At 42.1% G+C, this 7,660-nt stretch overlaps 1 pseudogene; it reads left to right on the top strand.

Moving 5' to 3' along the window:
- Nucleotides 1–1,213: 1,213 nt before the first annotated feature.
- On the top strand, nt 1,214–2,388 carry LOC118890865 (annotated as a pseudogene).
- Nucleotides 2,389–7,660: the final 5,272 nt, after the last annotated feature.

The raw sequence follows: 7,660 nt of genomic DNA, 5'->3' as shown, positions 1-7,660 counted from the left end.
GTTTTAGGGCTGAAGATCTGATTAGATGGTCAGAAATCCTAACCCTCCCCCCACCCCATCCATTCACTTTATAATAAAATACAAGCTTTTTTTTTTTTTAAATCCATTTGCTCACCTATAAAAGCCCCTGCTCGTCATTGCTCATTCGTTTTGATATTGACAAATAATCTTCTATGCTTTTTACTGATGGCACCCACTCATTCAATGATTTCCAATCTGTGGTCACATATATGTTCAAATGCATAAACGATGGAGCAAAAACGCAGTGTACTTTACATCGTTCACTTTCTAACTGATTGCCATGAACACAAAGCCCCAGGAAATGGGAATCATTTCCAAATCAAGAGTATTTTGTTTACAGTGGTTTTGAAAATAATTAGAGGGAGTGGTTCCAGTGCCCTAGAGTCTGCACTTCCTGAAAATTCCCTACTAAAGATTTTTCTCAGGGTAAAGATTTATTCGGTGAGCTGAACTATTCATGTCTTTATTTTTTATTTTTTCATTTTTATTGGAGTATAGTTGCTTTACAATGTTGTGTTAGTTTCTACTGTACAGCAAAGTGAAATCAGCTATACGTAGACATATATCCCTTCTTTTTTGGATTTCCTTCCCATTTAGGTCACCACAGAGCACTGAGTAGAGTTCTCTGTGCTATACGGTAGTTATCAAATTTATACATAGTATCAGTAGTGTATCTATGTCAATCCCAATCTCCCAATTCGTCTTAAAGGAACAAAGAATGAACATGTGGTATATTTCACCCAATGCCCACCTCCTTCCTTTATTTCATTAGCAAACAGATTGCATGCAAGTATATCTAGGGCAGAAACCTCACTTCCTAAAACTTAGAGCTAAAAGTCGGTAACTTACTATTTATTAACCACCTACACGTTTGCAATACATAATAGATGATTCTTAGAGGGTAAAACACAAACGCTCTATAAAAGTGCCGAAAACGCTATTAAGAAGAGACTTCGGCGCTGCCCTCCAGCGCGGGTGATGAAAAGCGAGCCAGACTGGGAGGCGGCGCGGCTGCAGCGCCGCGGGGAGGGCGGCTCGGGTCGCCTTCTGCAGCCGCGTCGCCGTCCCCGTTCCCGTCGCCGGCACGGGGGCGCCGAGCGGCTCCAGCCCTGCGCCGGGGCGGAAGCTGCGGCCGTCGCGGCGGCCGGATGCGCGTCCCGCCTGAGCGCCCGGAGGACACGCGGGAGGGAGAATGAGCCAGAGGGACACGCGGCTGCGTCTGTTTGCCGCCGGAGGATGTGGTGGAACGGTGGGAGCTCTTCTGACATGTCCACTGGAAGCTGTGAAAACACGGCTGCAGTCATCTTCTGTGTCACTTTACATCCCTGAAGTTCAGCTGAACACCATGGCTAGAGCCAGTGTCGATCGACTAGTGTCTCCCGGACCTCTCCATTGTCTAAAGGTGATCTTGGAAAAAAAAGGGCCTCGTTCTCTGTTTAGAGGATTAGGCCGCAATTTACTGGGGGTGGCCCCTTCCGGAGCAATATACTGTGCTGCTTATTCCATCTGCACGGAAAAGTTGAATGGTTTATTTGATCCTGATTCTACCCAGGTACACGATTTCAGCTGCCATGGCAGGCATTTACTGTACATTTCTCCCAAGAAAAGAGTGAGATCGTGTCATCTCATGCTCCCCACCCGCAGGTCACTTCCTGTAGAAATATGGACTAACTTAAAACCTCGTTGTACCGCAATCACAGCGACCAACCCCATCTGGCTGATAAAGACTCGGTGACAGCTTGATGCAAGGAACCGTGGGGAAAAGCGAATGGGCGCTTTGGAGTGTGTCCGTAAAGTGTATCAGACAGATGGACTTAGAGGATTTTATAGGGGCGTTTCTGCTTCACATGCTGGCATATCAGAGACTGTTATCCATTTTGTTCTTTATGAAAGTATTAAGTAAAAACTCCTGGAATGTAAGATTGCTTCTATGATGGAAAATGAAGAAGAGTCTGTAAAAGAAGCATCAGATTTTGTGGGAATGATGCTAGCTGCTGCCACCTCAAAAATGTGTGCCATAACTACAGCACATCCACATGAATTTGTAAGAACAAGACTGCGTGAAGAGGGAACAAAATTAGATCCTTTTTTCAGACACTGTCTTTGCTTGTTCAAGAAGAAGGCTATGGGTCTCTTTACTGTGGTCTGACAACTCATCTGGTGAGACAGATTCCAAACACAGCCATTATGATGGCCACCTATGAATTAGTGGTCTACCTGCTCAACGGATATCACCACCAGGCTGCTGTACTATAAAGAGGGAAGACCAAAAGATACAGTGGACCGTGGAGTACCGAAGCCAGCTTGGTGGACAGAAGGATAATAGTGTGGGAACATGGAACTATACCTAAGTGGAAGTTTGGTTGTAGGAATTAAAGTAATCATAACCCCATTACTTAGTCTTTTAGTAATGTGAGAAAAACCCTTGGCTGCCTCCACGAAAAAGCCTTTAGAAGCGCTCCTTCTTCAAAATTGCCATTTTCTCTACCATGTCCACAGGACACAGTTGGCATTTTGTTGATTTATGGCAATCAGAGTATAGTGTTTATTCCATGAGCACTTTTCCAGTCTTCTAGACAAAGCCATCTGTAACTATATACTATATGATAACTATCCAAAGATAGTACTGACAGTCATAAATGTCTAACTTCTGTATAATTCCTATAAAATTGAAAAATAACAATGATAGTAGTATTTTCACATTTCCTTGAGAGGATCTGGCACTATATTTTAAAGTTAATCATTTGCCATTAGTAGTCACTGTTTTTGACAACAAATGAAGTAGTGTCTAAACGTGTTTATTTTTAGCTTTAAAATGTTTTGGTTTCCACTGCTCACAGGTGCTTTATGTTTAGCACAATTGAACACTTAAATTGTTTGTTAATGTATCAACTCAAATGGTAATAGTCTGGGACACAATAAACCAGTAAAATGTTGATTCTTGGCTAGTTCAGTGACTTGAGCATGTCCTCTTATCTTTTCTAACCTAATGATACATGAATGAATGCAATGTCTTTTCAGTGACTTATTGGTTATGAACTTGAATTATCCCCTGTCATACCTAGGTATCATTTTCTTAAAGTGGAAAAAATTTACTGCTTCTGAATCTTTCTCTTTTTGGTTTCACATTAGGAATTTGAACCTTTGAATTATTTCCAGAAGCTCTGCATACATTGCATTTATTTAGTAGAGAAACTGGTAATTTTCATCTTTGCCCTTACAAAGTGTTTTTTTTTTTTTTAAGGCGACGTTATAAATATCTGGGGCAGCATAAACATTATGAAGAAGGGCCCTCTGCTATCTGATTGAGCAAGTAGTGATCCTAATTAACTTATAGTTTTATAAATGAATAAACTGCTTTGGACAAGGAATTTATTCCATCCTAATTTCTTGAATGGTAAATCATAGAAAGATTCAAGTTAATTCAGATTAAGCGTGTTAACAGGATATAGCTTTTACATTTTGCTGTTGAGTTCAACTGCACCTTTTAATACTTTAAATGTATTATATGTATGGCCCTTATGAAGATATTTGCTGTAATTCTATGAAAAGACTTTCACTTACGGATGTTGCTATATGGTGTATGAAACTTATACAATTAAACTCCAGTGTGGTACTCAAAAAAATAAAAAAGAAGAGACTTCGTCTTGCAGGATTTTAGAGCTAGGAAGAGATCATCTAGATTAAACTCTTCACTCTACAGGTGACAGAACTAAAGTCCAGAGAGGTGACATGTCATTCCCAAGGTCAACCAGTAGTGATGGTACCAAGACAGGGTCCCAACTGGGCTGCGCCTGTGTCCTAGTCCCTCACTGCAGTGCTTTCTGATTGGCTAGAAACATATACGTAAGTGATCTTAATTATTTCCCCGAGTCTTTCTATCACAAGTGAATTAACAACGAAAATGATACCAAGGTTTTAGAAAAACAATTTTTTCGAGCCCTCCCAGACACACACAATAGAAAGCAAATATCATCCGCTGTTATTTATACTCAGGAATTCAATTTTCTATTTCACAATCTCACAGAACAACTTGTGGCTCCTGGCAAGTCTGATGTAAATCCTGGAGCATGTAACTGACACTGTGTGCTAGAGGGATCAGAGAACTTGGTGGGATAAAGGACCCCAGCCCACCAAGGGCCACATGACTCACACAATTCAATCCGATGAAGAGGCTGGTGACATAGCCCCATCAGTTCTGTTAAATGCATTTCTCCTCCTCTTTCAAAGCCCCGCTCACTGCTGGTCCTTCCTTAGCCAAGACTTTTCCAACCACATTATTACTTCCCTATTATCCGTTTCATGTCATACTAACGTAATTAGGGGTGAGGATGCATCTTTCCTAATCACACCCAATTTCTCTTTATTTTATCTTCTGGGAAGAGAGACTATTTCAGGTCACCATCCATCCACGCACTAGACACAGACTTTTAAATGACTTGCTGTTTTCCGACAGGCATATCTCTGGAACACTGGAAAATTGATATTACACTTGCAGAATGGTGGCCCTTGAAATTAGGTCAATAGTAAAAGAGCTCCTGTGACTAGCAGTTTTGTTTGTCAGTAAATATTTGCTGAGCACCTGCTGTGTGTGCTAAGCTGTGCAGCTACAGAAATCAAGACATCTTTCAAGATCTCTAGAATTCAGCCTCCTTGGGAAGGAGGCTGAATGGAGATTTCAGTGTGACAAGGGAGATAAATGAGGAACCAAAGAAACAGAGAGGAGGAGTGTGCGGGGCCAGCTGGGCGAGTCAGTGAAATCTTACCTGGGGGAGGTGATGTTTGAGCTCTTATCCGATAGCCAGGCAGACAGAAGACAGTGGCAACAACATCAAACTGGGGAATTATAAGTAGCTCCAGTAGTGCCAAAGGATGGCTCAGGAGCTAGGAGTCCCAGCAGATGGGTTGCAGCAGGTAAAAGGGGTTGAAGCACCCCTTCCTCTTCTGTAGTTTCTCTCTCCACAGAGCTCTTAGCTCCCAAATGCCAAAGATGACCTGATCTGTTTAGTCTGGTTGCCCAAAATACATTTCAGAACTCCTAGACATCTTTAAAATTCAGCTCCCATTCACTTAGGTTTTCCACCTCTCCCAAGGACACAGGCAATCAGTGCCTGGTTTTTGGAATACTGCCCTCAGGTTCACAGCTGCTGAATTCTTAAAGCACAATCAACAGAGCACAGGAGCAAACATTTCCCCATTAAATGAAGAACTTTGGGGGGTATTAACCAACTCCTTCTTAATGAAAAGTGATTTCCCACTTCGAAGAAAGGCTTTCCCCTTAGAGAAAAATCTGTATTTCTCAAATGGTTATTTCTTAAAATAGCTAGCAGGCCAGCATTATTTGTGGGGGTTTTTCTGTGTTTTGTCTTTGGAACTCTGAACTGTACTTAAAATATAGTATATTTTCAACAGTTAAATGGGAGAGAAGGGGGTATGGGTGGTTCAGAGAATTAAAAGTATATGAGCATTTTTCGGAGACTACTGGAATTTTTGTGTTCTTGGCCAGAGATTGTCTGAAAGGAGTAGAAAAATCCTGATTTTTTTAAGGAGTAGGTAAAGTCCTGTAATACCTCTGGAGAGAATACTTCAGTTGGATTCAAAGGGGTCAGGTCTCTTTGTATAGATAATAGAGGCCATACAAAGATGGATAATATTACCATAGCAAGAAAGATGAAATATTTAGGTTGGTGTCTCCACAGGACCTACGACAAAGAATAACACCAACTTCATCTTACAAGTCTTTTTTTTTGCTATGTAATTAAGCCTTTTTTTTCCTCCTCTGCTGGGTACTGCTCAGTGCCTAACTCTGGCTTAAATTTTAAAGGCAGTAATTAAGCCCTAGAAACTTCTGGTGCCAAAGCTGTTCTGCGGTGCTGTTAGTACAGTAAATCACCAAGCTGCCCCCTTGGGCTCCTTCCAGAAGCTGTCAGAGGCAAACTCCATGTTTATGGGAGAGTCTCTCGATACTTTATACTCATTGGGATAAATTAAGTCAAGGAGCATTCAGTTAAAATGGCAGGGTAAGTAAATGAGCTGGTACCGGGTCCCTCCATTAATTTGCATCAAAGACTTCGAACTGGGGGAATAAAGATGCTGGCGCCGTGTTCTGGCTGAGTAATTCTGGGCTACAGCAGGTACGAGTTTGCTCATTAGGTCGTGGAAGACTGGAGACGTACCATCTCTTCTGTGGATGCTCAAAAAAAATAACACAGGCGTTTAGGGGCTCTGATACCAACCCCCAAACGGGACAAGAGCTGGTGAAGCACCAATGGGATAATATGCAACTCTCATACCTCGTTGGAGATGCAGAGAAGAAAGAGCACATATGGTTTGTGGCCTCTGAGAGTTTACAGATTAGTGGGGAAAACAATTCAACGAACAAGGGTACAACGAACAAAAGAGATGCAATAGGAATGATCCTGGATGTTTGGCTATAAGTGGTATTAATTAGAGAAAATTTGAAACTGTGAAATTTTGAGAGCCAAGAGAGACCATAGAAACTGTCTCATCTATAGGTCCAAGCCTTGTCTTAGGGATTCTGCTAAAAGCTTCCCATCGTGTCCCCTCTGCAAGGTTGCCAGGAGAGGTTACCCCAGGTGGCAGTAGCAAATTGTCCTCATGTCACACTGAATACGTTTTTGTAATCCATCAGTCCCCATCACCAGCCACAATTCCATCCACATGCGTCTCTACATACACCCACGTGAGGCCTTCCTCGATGCACTTACCCAGTGTATGAACTACTCCGAGAGTGTATACATCACCCTCCGTCGATATTCCTGCTGATGCTCGCAGGTGAGCGGCTTCCTTGCCCCTCCCACCTGTACTCACGCTTCCTCCGTGCAGTCAGCGCCAAGCAGCCCAGCCCTTCCATCTGGAGTCTTCTCCAGAAGACTCCAAACCCCCTTCCTTGACCAGCAGCCTCCCAAACACCCCGAAGTGAGCCGTATTCAGCTCTCCTAACCTGGATCAATTGTTCTGCTTTATTCATTGACTTTGTCATTATACCATGTTAGTCTTTGAGAATCAGTATCTTTCATTTTTCACCCACTGTCCAATGTGAGAGCATCATGTAATGGATGTTTACCGAGTTCAACTTCAAGAATGAGTCCCTGATAAATGATTTCTGAATGACACTCTTTAGCACATTTAGAAGTGCATGCTTTACTGTATTTCGATTTACTCTTATCCGTTTGCATAAGTTTAATTCTGAACAATCCATCAACATTTTACCAAAGACTTCCCTTCCTAGTAATTGGGCATTCATTTTCCTAATACCTTGCATCCATTTAAAGGCAGTTTCCTGTTTTCATGCATTTTAAGCGTAACAAAGATTGAGTAGAGAGTAGACATCTATGGGACATCCCAACAGAATCTGCTCTAGTTTTGCCCAGTTCCTATAAAACTCCGCTATTCTGCTCTCAATTACTCTTTGCTTGGTAACCATCTCAGCGTCAGTCAGAAGGCACATAAAGTCTCCTTGGTTAAGTCCAAGTATTGATATAATATCTGGGTCTTGCTGATTCTGTACCTTTGTAACAGTTCCTTAGAACCACTTTCAGAGGAAATGTTTGAGAATCATTGCTATCCTAAGCACATTTATCGTCTCCTGGCATTCAAGACTGGCTTGACCACGAGG

Source organism: Balaenoptera musculus, chromosome 2, assembly GCF_009873245.2.
Source record: "Balaenoptera musculus isolate JJ_BM4_2016_0621 chromosome 2, mBalMus1.pri.v3, whole genome shotgun sequence".
In the NCBI taxonomy this organism is placed as follows: domain Eukaryota; kingdom Metazoa; phylum Chordata; class Mammalia; order Artiodactyla; family Balaenopteridae; genus Balaenoptera; species Balaenoptera musculus.
Note: the sequence above shows the minus strand (reverse complement) of the source record. Positions and strands in the feature narration are given on the sequence as shown.